Source organism: Fukomys damarensis, unplaced genomic scaffold, assembly GCF_012274545.1.
Source record: "Fukomys damarensis isolate Sample0158 unplaced genomic scaffold, DMR_v1.0_HiC HiC_scaffold_16, whole genome shotgun sequence".
In the NCBI taxonomy this organism is placed as follows: domain Eukaryota; kingdom Metazoa; phylum Chordata; class Mammalia; order Rodentia; family Bathyergidae; genus Fukomys; species Fukomys damarensis.
In genome coordinates this window covers 1,821,005-1,833,427 of record NW_022900928.1, presented here as the reverse complement: position 1 = coordinate 1,833,427, position 12,423 = coordinate 1,821,005, and the positions used below count along the sequence as shown (strand labels likewise).

At 51.6% G+C, this 12,423-nt stretch overlaps 1 long non-coding RNA gene across 1 annotated transcript in view; it reads right to left on the bottom strand.

The window, feature by feature from the left end:
* Window positions 1–3,293: 3,293 nt before the first annotated feature.
* Window positions 3,294–12,423, bottom strand: part of LOC117286300 — a 13,901-nt gene continuing 4,771 nt past the window's right edge. The window contains exons 2-3 of the long non-coding RNA XR_004517395.1: window positions 4,219–4,309; window positions 3,294–3,802 (exon numbers count right to left, since the gene is read on the bottom strand). This is a non-coding gene — a long non-coding RNA (uncharacterized LOC117286300). The remainder of the gene's footprint in view (window positions 3,803–4,218; window positions 4,310–12,423) is intronic.

Below are 12,423 nucleotides of genomic sequence, written 5' to 3'. Positions count from 1 at the left end.
CACTCGGTGCTGAACTCGGAAAGCACATTCTTCCAAATTCCTAGGCACGCTTTTCTCTGAAGCTGTAAAACAGCAACCGAGGTTGCCAAGAGAGGCTCCAAGAAAGCCAGGGTGGTACCCAGAGGCATGTAGCATTCGTTCCCAAATTGGTTCTGACGATCAGACTTGGCTCTTCAGCCTGAAGTCCACAACCTGACTTCCAGAGCTGTGATCCACTTTCACTTAGGAGACCTTGGCCTGTTACTAGGAAAGAGGTCTTTCCCCGCTTGAGTTTTTCCAGTAATGCTTCCACAAACCGATGAGCTGTTGGCACGTTTGGGTCCCCCAGGACAGATTTGGTTTGGCACCCTAAGGAATTTTGATACACTTAAGGAGGCGCGAAGTACACATTGGCATCAGTAAACAACATAAGTCTAAACCCGGTTGACTTTTGTATGCCAGAGCTGTGCGGCGTGCCAACTGTTTAACGGTACACAGCAACTGCTCCGCTACACAAGCTGCAGCGGCAGAGGAGCTCGGTGCGCTGTGCCCTGAATCGCTTAGATGTGGTGATGTCGCTCGGCGCCTCAGCAGCCTTCGAGAAAGCAGTGTGAAACCACTGAAGTGTCAGCCGTTGTGAGTTCAGCAGTAGCTCAGCTTCAGAGGCCTCTTCCTTTCAGGACTGCCAACCACTTTAAAGGAGTCTGAGGGCGTTTGCTGTAGGCAATCTCTTGATTTCTTGCAATAAAATTAATTTGGGCTTTTAGTGAGTTTAGGAAGCATAGCTTAGATTTTCTTTTGTTTTCTCCTGTTTAAATGCTTGTGCTGTTCATTTCAGCTGCACGGCACGGTGCAAGCACCCACTGGGTCTGTATGCACACACCCAAATGCACGCAGAGAGGGAGGAGAGAGGGAGGCGGGGAGACACAGTCTCCCGCTCTGAGGAGCTTCACCGTCACACAGGAGGCATCGGGCGGAGCACCCACACGCGGCTCGGGTCAGCACAGCTCGTGGGAACGAGAGAGTGGGGCCAGGGGCTTCCTGTCTACAGCTCTCGAGACCCCTCAGCCGCGAGCCCTCGGAGGAGAGGAGCAGGTCAACACCCGGAGAGGGAGGGGAAGGGCAGGCCGCACCTTAACAGACGGGTTCTCTGTTATGAAATGGGAGAAAGGGACCCAATGGTACCTTGCGGGACATGTGGAGCGTGAGCTTGGCCTCTGTGAAAACCACCGGGGCACCGGGGCCGCCTCAGAGTTATCTTCCAGGGAGCGGAGCTGCGGTGCCCCAGCTGGTGACTGCCGCCCTTGAGGTCAGGAAGAAGCAGCAGTGGTTTTCAGGATGACCCCAGCCACGGGTCCTGAGGACAGACACTCTGAGAGGCCACCGCTCTCTCAGGGTACAGCGGCTCCCTTAGTAGTGAGGTAAGACTTGGCCATGCAGGCCGGGAAGCAGGGAGTGGACAGTGTCACCACGAAGCCCTGTTCACTTTCGTGCCAAACAGCTTCTCCACAAGGCAGAGCGTATTAATAACCGTTGCTTAAAATTATAGTTGGACTTTATCCAAAAAAGAGCTTTTCTTTTAATAGCGGAGTTTAGATTGCAATTCGACAAGTATAGATTACCGCTCCTCTGAGAGATGAGCAGCTGTAGCGTTCGAGCACCCTCCAGCTGTCCTGTTGTTCTGAGGAAGCAGCCTCTGGTCGTGGCCTTCCCGGGTGTGTCATGCACTCTTCCTGGCCCGCATCGAAGTCAGGGTCTCCCCGCAGGGAAGTGAATGAGGCCCTTGCAGCACAGGGTCCTGGCTGGCACTGGTTCTGATGAACCCTGAACTCTGCATTTTGGGGCTGTCTCCTTTCATTCCCTGACCCTCCGTGAGCTCACGGTGCAGGAGCACAGCAAGGCGCAGAGAGGCCGCCCTGTTTGTGCAGAGTGGGCTGTGATCATAGCTCGGACATGAGGCGTGGCATTGTCGAGACATTCTCTGTATATAAGGCCGTTGAACAGGAAGGGCCTCCTGTAAGAGAGAACAGAAGTCAAAGCAACGGGCTGGGACGCCAGCTGCACTCTGGGAAACAGGGTGGAAACTGGCCTGACTACAGAAAGATGGTACTGGGAACCAAAACGAGGGTGACGTGTGGTGTGCTGTGACGTTGTGTGTCATCGGGGTACACCAAAGGCAACATTTAATCAACACTAGTGTGGACGCGGTACACCAGACACTGGTGACAGCAGAGAATGCCATTGTTTTAAGTCTGGGGTAATGAAAACCTCCAAACTTCTAGGAAAAGTGAAGGAGGAGGAAAAGAGCCATGAAGTCCCTTCCAATAAATCATTAACATAACTTAGACACAGATTACAGCGAGGGGAGCGGGGTAAGAGCTCTTTAAATGCAGCTGTTCTGTGTGGCCCCGTGTGTAGTCAGGTTGGCTTTGCTCTGAGATTGTTCCCCCAGCAACTTGGACCCGAATCTCTCATACATGTCCACACAACGATTATTCCAAATTGCTTCCTCTGTCAGTGATTTCTAATTCTAGCAAATGATCTTTTAAACATCCATTGTTCAGCTTCTATTTATACTCCATCACAGGGACTTGGAGGCTTTTCCACGTACTTCAGTGCTCTGCAGTGTAGGTAGAAGGAAGAGAACTAGGAGAGGAGTTTCTCCCTGGAAATACTAAAAATCTAAAGGCACACATGTAACCTATCCTGATTCTTGTAAGTAGACAAGGGAATAGCTAGTCGCGTCTGTTGGGCCTGGTCAGGGCGGCCCAGCTACCCTGTGCCCTGTGGGCTCCCTGGTGTGCCCGAGTGTTGTCAGAAGCGCTTCCTGGACGTGGGCCGTTCAGCAGTGCTTGTGCTCCCAGCCGTGTTGCCAGGTTCCAGGCAGGTGGCACAGATGGTGATGGTGTCAGGCCCCTCGGAGGGAGCACGGCTCCTCGCACCTGCTGCTTGGCTGCGTAGGCACAGAGCAGCCTCCACCGGCCACTGGGTGCTGGGGATGGGCCCTGAGGCATCAGCTTGCAGCCTACTAGGTGGGCTCATGGGCTTGCGCAGGACATTTCTCAGGCAGACTGAAGGAGCCTCCAAAAAAGTGCATCCTTCCTTCTCAGTACTTTCCTTACCTTTCTCAGAATAACCTCTCTCCCTGTCAAGGGCTCTGTCCCCAGGCCAGCCGGGATGCAGAGGATTTGCAGAGTCCTTCCTTGTCTGCCAAGAGGGCTTCTCCTGGGTGGCACCTCCTGCAGGCCCACATAAGTCTTCTGAGGCAATGGCCATGCTTTCCTCCCGGCTTCCTGTGGTTTCCCTGGCCTTCAGCTCCGAGGCCACACCAGCCCTCCGCTTTCCCCGGGTTAGTCAGGCATGCATTTGGCTGAAGTTTGCAGAAAGAATTCTTTCTTTCCTTAAAAGCCTCCACGTGTGGCATCTCATTGTCGATATCTGTGTATAGAAACCATGTGCGTATTAAAGGCTGGAAGAACCTAGAATTGCCAAGTCCTGATGTTTTATTTTATATAGAAGAGTAAGTCTCAGAGAAGCATCTCCCACGAGCACCTCAAACCCGCCCCGACTCCGAGCAGTGTGTGCCTTTTAAACGGTAGCTTTCTAACCGGAAGGGTGTTGGGAGTTGGCGCTGGCACCTGTTTGCAAGTTGGTGCTGGCTAGAGCCCAGAAAAAGCATAGAGCTCTCCTCAGGGCTCCATTTCTCCCAGCTCCAAGCTCCTCCGCATGTCCCACACTCATGCAGACTGCCAACTTCACATGACAGGATCAGCCTTCCTGCGCCCCAGCTTCTGCATCCTCTCCACGCTGCTCTTTGGAAAACCTGGGAGGAAACAGGAAAACCAAAACAAGGTTCTCGGAAGCAAAGCACAGGAAACACAGTTGCCTCTGCCCTGGCCCGAGAAGAAAGGCCAGGCCATCATCACTCCTGTTCAAAACGCTTGGATGATTGGGAGGAAGAGGAGAAAAGCTGTATACCTGGAGTTTGTCACTGAACAGACACGTAAAGGTCTTTTCAGTGAGTAAAATGAATCGGCAAATCTCAGGCCTGAGCGGTCTTCAGCGTGGCCTTCCTCCCAAGCCCCCAGCCTCGGGGGCTCCATGGTCCCAAGGAGACCAAAGCACGTCTAAGACTGAGCCTCTTCCCCTTCTCAGCTCTCTGTCAGTGTGACTCCTGCCCCTCAGCCGCTGACCGAGTCCCTCCTCTGTCAGTCACCCTCACTGCCTCACCCCACATACCTCGGCCTTTTGGCTTCCCAGATGTCCGGGGCTCCGCCAGGTCCAAAAGGAGATACAGAACCTCCTCGTTTGTCATAGCTTCAGGTGGTCCCTGTCATGTAAAACTGGTGTAAGGAGGCAGAGAAAGAAAACGCATCTGACTTTTATAAAGCCAGTATTGCCAAAACTAAAATAGTAGCCATTGCCTCACCTGGCCAGCTGACGGATTTTGTAAAATCTGAAAGACCGGTGTGTTACTGAGAAGCAGGAGACCCAGGAACTTTCAGACACCAGTGGGATTGTAAGTCGCTACATCGACATCTAGAATGAGTTGGGGTGTCTCCTAGTCTTGACGGGGTGTGTCCCTTCCCTGGAAATGTCCCTTTGTGGGTGGGTGCTCCGAAAACACTGGGCATGTATATGCACAGGAGGAAAGAGTCACTCCGCACCATCGTCCCAGACCCCATGGGCAGCTAGAACTCCAGAGCCCCCAGAGGCTCTAAGAGTGCCTTGCTCCTCTTGGGTGAGGGCTCAGCACTCGCTGTACAGCGGCAAGCCTGGCAGGACTTCAGCGTTCTTTCCTTGGCATTTCACGAATACAAGGTGTGTCCTCACGGTGCCGCTGAGTGGTCTCCACAGAAGGTGCGCCCATCCTTGGGTCGGGCTGTTGGGAAATAGGATGAGGGCAGGCTGGACTTGCCCGGATCCCCAGCACTGCCCTGCTCACTGGGAGGGCTGCTGGGGTCTGGGGTTGCGGACCCTGTCCGGGGACACCCAGCAAAGGGCTGCTTCTGCTCAGGGGTCGCTGCGTCAGAATGGCGTGAGCTTCCTCCACGGCTTTTGGACCACAAGTCAGCGCAGGTAACTAACTGATTGTGAAAGGGACCCTGCATATATCCGGCCACCTGCTGAATGCTGGATGTCCAGTGTATTTCTGACAGAGCAGCCAGCGGGTGCAGGGCTGAGACACGGCAACAGTTGGCGAGCACCTGGGCATCGCATCCGGTGGTCTATTTTCTGAATTTTCCCGTGGAAAGGCATGAATATCCCAAATCTAGCCCCTGCCCTTGGGCCCCCAAGGGAGCACGCCTCGGACACAGAGCCCCGCTGGGAAATCCAGAAGGAGCTGCCCTCACGTCGCAGGTGCTGCTCGGCACACGCCAGCGCTTCCGTCCCCACCCCAAACTCGCCCATCACCTGCACCTGCCCAGCTCACCCAGCTGCAGCCACCCTGGCCTCCTGCTCCCGCCAGGCTGCCCGAGTCCTCAGCCAAGCAGTGCGACTCCCGCGACAGTGACATGCCTGCTGTGGATCGATCGTTCCCTCTGCGCCATACCTGGCACAGGAAACCAGGGCTGTAAGAGAAGTGCTTGATCGCTAGATTCTAGAAAACACAAAGTGGTACTGCACAGCTCAGCTAAGAAGGAAGAATATTCTTTTGCAAAGGGGGCGTGCAGTGAAGTAACGTCAGCCCCTCCCTGGAAGGTCTTCCCCAAAGCCGAAACAGTTTGAGCAGCAAGGCAAATGGTGCCGGGATGGATTTTTAACCCGCAGAGTGAAGTCAGCACCCACGTGTCCTCGGCTAGCCTTAAGCAGATCAGGAGAACCTGCCTCAGGTGGGCACCACGGCAACAGTCCCTGGATATGTGGGAAGTGTGGCGGGAGAAGTCTGGGAGAGCGGAACTGCCTGTCACGGGGAATCCCCAGGCCAGGATTCCCCGACCCCAGGGAAGGGTCCTGACAGCCACCGGCTGACCCAGCAGTCCGCCCGAAGACGCCTCAGCCCCTGCGCTCCTGGCTGCAGGTCTGGAGGTCTTGCGGAGGTACAGAACCTGAGCCCTGAGGCTTCAGCCACCTCTGTAGGCGGCCGGGACACTGAGGTGAGACCGGGCCATCCTCCAAGGACCCAGGAAAGCCGAGGAGCTGCTGAGACAGAAGTCGGAACCGAGTGCAGGCGCAGTCCTGAGATAGGAAGGGATGGTGGCCCACGTGGTGGGGCTTTGAGACCATGGCATGAGGCACCGGGTGTTGCTCAGCCACCTACCCGCCATCCCGATGGCGCCCCACCCTTCTCCCTGTCTCCACCTCTTCCCTGCTTGCTGCAGACAGACTGCGTGAGAAATGACAGCACGACACAGCCCTGCTCTTCTGGAGACCGGGGTATCTTTCCCCGAAGACTTTATTTGGAAGGAGTGAATCTGTTTTTTAAAGTTTTAAAAATAATAAACTACTTGGCTGGGTCTTTACCCCAATGGCACCAGTGCAAGGTCCTGAGTTCGATCCTGGGTACAAAGATAAATGAATAAGTGAACTACATTCGAAAGTTTCCAATTAACAGAAAATGTGCAAAGATAGTACAGAGTCCTCATACACCCTAACACGTTTTCCTCCTATTAACATTCATGTCAATATAACTCGATTGTTGGAACTAATGAAAAATTGTGGCACACTGTTGTAGACTGAGTGCACGCTGTGTCCAGCTGTGCTCGGGTTCTCCTGGTGTCCTGTCAGGCGTCCCTTCCTAGTGTCTGCCCAGGCTCCTGGTGGCTGTGACGGCTTCCCAGGTTCTCTGCGCTTCGATGGACTGGAGGGGCTTTTGTAGAATGTCCCAGAGTGGGGTTTGTCTGGCGTTTCCCATGGATGACTCGAGTCATGAGTTTGGGGAGCCATGGGGGTGGTGCGTGCCTACGACTGCAGCACTCTGGGAGGCTGGGGCAGGAGGGTCACCAGTTCTAAGCCAGCTGGGGCAGCGTAGTGACTCTGGGAGAGGCTGCCTCAGTGAAGCAGTAGAAGGAGTGAGTCTGCAGATAGGGACACTGGCTAAGAGAAACCGAGTAACGGGTAGAGCTCACTCTCGGCCTGTGTGGGGCCAGACCCGCATCCCTCACCTCCTGGGACCCCTTACCCAGCACCGCCCTCCCTGCTGTCCGCAAGAGCAGCCACTCCCAGGCCGGGTGCCCCGCACGTCTGCCCCCGCAGTGTCTTGTCCTCCCTCCCGCCCACTCTGTGTGAGCCTCCCCTCCCCGCGCCTCTGCAGAGCAGACCACCACACCCTGCTCCTGACCCTGATGCTCTCCACGCCTGCCGCACAGCCTGTCGCCCGCAGCACCCCTGTCCAGCTCAGGCCTCGTGCGTGCACCTTGTTGGAAAGGGAACAGAAGAACAGGAAACTGCAAAGAAGGCAGGGAGAGCTTACAGTCGTGACAGTAGGAACCAGATGGACTCCCCTGACTTCCTCCTGCCGAGGGTCTGTGACTTCACGATCTTGCATATTTTCATAATTCGCGTATTTTACCCAGTTGTCTGCTTGTCCTCTGACATGGTGAAACCTGCATGTTCATTGACTGAGAAATAGTAAGAAGCTATGTGTGACATAATTTCTGAAGAAGGCAGTGTTGAGCCAGATGGATGCTGTGAAAAGCAGTCAGGAAATCTGATAAAATACCTAGATTGCAACTTCGTCCTTGAACTTGATGCTCCCAGGGATTTGAACAGCTCAAATGAGAATGATCACCAGAAGTGGGTTCTGAAACCCTTCAGGCGTCTGTCTTCAGGAGCACAAGTTCAGAATCTGCCCTCTACTTACCCGATTTGTGTCCTTTTTATCTCTAGCCACCGAGAGGTCTGCTCAGTACAAACTGCTGTTCCTAGAGTACAGGAAGCTTTGGAAGAGGTTAAATAATAGCAGCCCCTGGGTTCTGGGTCAACTCGTCAAAAACACATCTCTACAGGAAAGGAGGGGAGTGTGTGCGAGGGAGCCCAGAAGGGTCCTGTCACACTACCTTGTTGGTCCTTTCCAGCTCCGACGACAGCTTTCCCCATCTGTGCTGTCCCTTCTGGGCACACAGTGCAGACAGGAGCCCTGGCGCCCGCGCCACCACGCAGGTCCTGCAGGAGGTGGCGGGAGTGCTGGCTAATCAGCTCGGGGCCATTCAGGGCCCCTCTCAAGTGCTTGTTTTCTGGACTTGAATGTGCTCGTGGCTGTGCACACAGGCGCACTACACTTTGTCAGAGGTGAAGTGCTTGTCAGCGCCACTCGAGTGCAATTGAGAGCCTGGGCTCCTCGTGACACAAGATGCCAGGCCTCTCAGGAAGAGAAGTCGGTGGCAAAGTGGCTTACGGAAGTGCAGGTGCTGTTTGCTGTGCTGTGGCTCGCTGCGTGCTGGAAGAGCTTTCCTTCCAGGCGCAGGACCTTGGGTTACCGGAGCACACCGGAAAGGGTAGAAATCAGTCTGTTTCACTTGCGGCCTTGAGTTTCTGGTCTAGAGTTCTCTCTTTTGCCCTCCTAGTGATTATAATTTTCTAAAACACTTCAAGACAGTATTAAGCAATTTTCTGCTCAACATCATTGGTAAATTTTACTTGTAATTCTAAGTCAAACCAAGGCTTATAGTGTTATTTTACACTGTGGCTTCGAAAGTCTCGCAACACAGCTTAAACTACTCAGCTTTGTCTGCGTCTTCCGGTGTCAGAGGCTGTTAAGTACTCCAGTCTGTACTGGCGTTTTCTACCCCTAGGTAAATTCCAGAAACTTGTGACACCTCCCAACCTCTGACTCAATGTGCGGTGACCCCAGTGTGCACCTGTTGTCACCCCAGCCATGGAGTCTGTGTCGTGGGGTCCTGTGGGTGCACAGAGGCCGAAGGTTGTGGGGATCACACGGTCAGACCTGCAGGAACTCAGGCAGGTGGTCGCTCTGAGGTCTGGGCGATGATTGTGTTGCATTCCACCCAGAATTTTGGGCCACAGCAGCTGTCGGTCTAGAATGTTCTCTGCTTTTGCAGTTTTTTTTTTTTTCTATCCAGTGCAAGTTTTGTCAGGTAGTGTTTGCCACGAGATACTGTGCACAACCTCACCTCATACTAAAAAATTTTAGATGGAATGATTAAGCTTTGATTTTTCATTCTGTGGGTAAGGATATGTTGGCAAGGAGGTGGAACTTTTGAATCGAAAAATAACATTCGAGGACATTAAATAACAAGTCTATGTCATCTTATGTAACATAGCTTGTTGTCTTCTTATTAAGCTTGCAGCTCATTCATCCGTCATTCTGTTCAATGGAGATTTTTTAAATTGCACAATATGATTGGCTGTGCGCACTGAGAACTCATCTAATATTCTGGTACCTAGAAAACAGCTAAGAAAAATAAGTCTTGGCTAGTGTGTCCACATAATCCATGGATCGTACATATTCTTCAAGTAATGGATTTACAAATCAAGAAGCTCTCCCCACACTGGACATAGCCTACATTAGAGAATTTACAGTTGGGTTTTTCTTGCTCTCGGTGTCCTCCAGGTCTTGTGTCTATAAGAACCCTCTCCGTAAGAGCGGTTGATCTTGCACAGGTGACATTGCCTTAGGAAGCAGGAAGCAGTGTATCATCTTGAACGTTCAGTCTTTCCTCTCATCTTCAGAGGGGCTTCATTCAAAGGTGTCTTCAGTGGGAATCCACTTGCCCTTTTAAGACACGCAATTCTGCCGCTATGTGACAATGCCTTCATCGCCCTCTGCAAAGCACCACACAACCCATCTCTTGTTTTTATTAAGACAGATTTGCATTTATCTGTAGCATTGTTTTTCCTGTAATTCACTGTGCTCTTTCAAGTTGCTTCCAGTCACAATTCGAGCAATTTGTTCCTCAGCCTCCGTGCTTGTGTCTCTGGAAATGGTGACACCCCGAGTGCCCTGTGTGCACCTTCCTGGGGATGGACCTTGCTTCTCAGCCTGCCCAGCTCTGGGGACTCGGCCCTGCCTGGCTGCCTGGATGCTAGGAAGACAGGTTTCACCAGCGAGCTCTCCCCTCTTTGCCTGCCCTGAAAACACGCATCACCCCAGTGGTGTTCCTGACCCGAGAGAGTGTCCTGCTCTCCCCTGACTCTGCCCCCAGAGAGAAAGCTACTGGAAGTCTAACGCTTGCTGAAGGGGTTGGCTTACATCCCGAGTCCATCATCGCTTTGTCTGGTATGCTTTAGCAAGTTGTTCCCTTTAAAAGGGATATATTACATTAAGTGTGCTGGACGCTTTTTAACATGGATGTGTGAAAACATTTGTCTCTCAAAAGGTCTTTCCTTTTATATAAGATTCACAATAGCTCCGCCTATGTCCGGCAGTGTGTCTCACTCCACAGAAAGTTAACTCAGATACAGTTGTTTGTATCTGCCTGGAGCTCTGTCCTTGGCTGACCCCTTAAATATTCCCGATGATTCAAAGGAAAACAAACCGCGATATGTTCTGACTTAGGTGTGAGCTGGATACACTGTGATTATTATAACAGAGCCCATTCGTCTTTTGCTGGAATCTTGTACGTTTTCCAACACTCAGACCAAAAATGTCATTTTCAAACAAGTTATTGCTTGGTCTGTTCTCAATGACTGCATATCCCTAAGATTAGGGAATTGTGTGGCATAGTAGTATTCTTTTATTATTTTATAAACCTTTATCTCCGCTGGGAGTTAAACTTGTTCCAGCCTAAAAATACATCAAGCTGTAACTAAGTTAAGCACCAACTTTTTAGGATATTTCATCAACTCAAAGGCTCCTAGGATAATCCTTGGAGTAGTAAAACCATTGTTCACTTCTTGTTTGTTTTTGATCAAATGATATGTTCAAACTTCAACGTTAATATTTTAAGTGCAGAATGGAAAGACTGGTAATGGTAATGACTTTCTTACTGGAGTAAAACTTCAACCTGTTATGCATGCATCAGTCACTACCTAAAATCTCCATAGGTAGAAATGAATATGAAGCCAAGAAGACATTTGGATTAAAAAACATGCGTTCTAGTAACATGGGCAGTGGAGGAAGGGGACTGGAAGAAAGGCTGATGGAGGACGCATCAGAGAGACCGCAAGGAGAGCGCAAGTGGTTAGGGAGCGCGGAGGGCGGATGATTTATGAAGCTGAACAGATAAGAAGCCCATCTTGGTGAAGCGGGACAGTTGGCGTGTGTGGAGGTGTGGTCTTGGGAGACTGCCACCCGGACTGGGGCCGGGGCGGAGGAGGGTGACCATCTGCTCCCGGTGACTCCTACCGGCTGATCCGCAGCGCTTGGTTGGCATGGGTCTCAGAGGAGACTGCCAGCCCTCCATCAGCAAGTAGGCACAACAATGGCACGGCAGCCCTCACAGAGAGGAAGGAGGGCCGAAGCAGTAAGAGGCAGCACAGGCGGTGCGGAGGGAGCGGGCCAGGCCAGCCGGGCAGACTGGCCCCGCACCCGCACCCGCACCCGAACCCGCACCCGAACCCGCACCCGAACCCGCACCCGAACCGAACCGAAAAGGGAGCGGAGCACCGCAGCCAGGGGCAGCCAGGGGAGCGGCTGGGGGGAGGGGCGTGAGGGGGCGGCAGGGAAACCTCTGCCCTCCGCCCTCCCGCAGCTCATCCTGCTGAGCTGCTGAGCTTTCTTCCAGCAGAAGTCTGCAGGAGTAGGGCCAGTGAGTGTTCCTTACCTCAGAGGAGTTTATGTTTCTTTTTAAAGAACTTGAAATTAAGTTGTACTGAGATTTTAAAAAATGTAAATGGAAATGGATACATATTGAAGATATACTCCTAAGTGAAATAAATAAGTCCCACATGTGTAAATACCAAATAGTTTCCCTGGTGTGAATATTCTGCAACAATGCATAAGATTCTAATAAGATTACTGACATTTAGAAATGGGAGGAAAGGAGCTAAAGGTGTAGGGAAGGTGTGATATGTAGGGGAAGAACAAAAAGGGAAAAGAAAAAAATGTGAGAGAATGAAAAGATGAAAATAAAGTGTTTGTAGATGGGGAGGGGAGGAGGGGGTGAAGGGAGGGCAGAGGTAAGGGGAAAAAAATGAGAATCAAGACTTGCCATGTAAAGGTACAAGATCCCAACAATGAATGTAACTGTACTGTATCCCTAAATGTACCAATAAACTCAATTAAAAAAAATGTAAATGGTTCAAATTTTTAAAACTAACCATTAAATTGAAGATTCCTTACAGTCAGAGTTTTTTCACCTCCCCTGTTGAAGTCAGAGAGAATCCCAGCCCTGTACTTTTCCGTCAGTAGACACATCTATGTTGTTCCTGTTAGGTTACAGTCATTTCCAAGTATAGTTAGCTGTGCTTGTTTAGAGCCCGAGTATCATCTGTATAATTACTTTTAAATAATTAGAGGGGATTACTTGCTCAAATAAGAGATTAAAAATGTGTAAATTTGCTATCCAGCTTAAAAATTCTAATTTTGTTATGTTTTGAGTT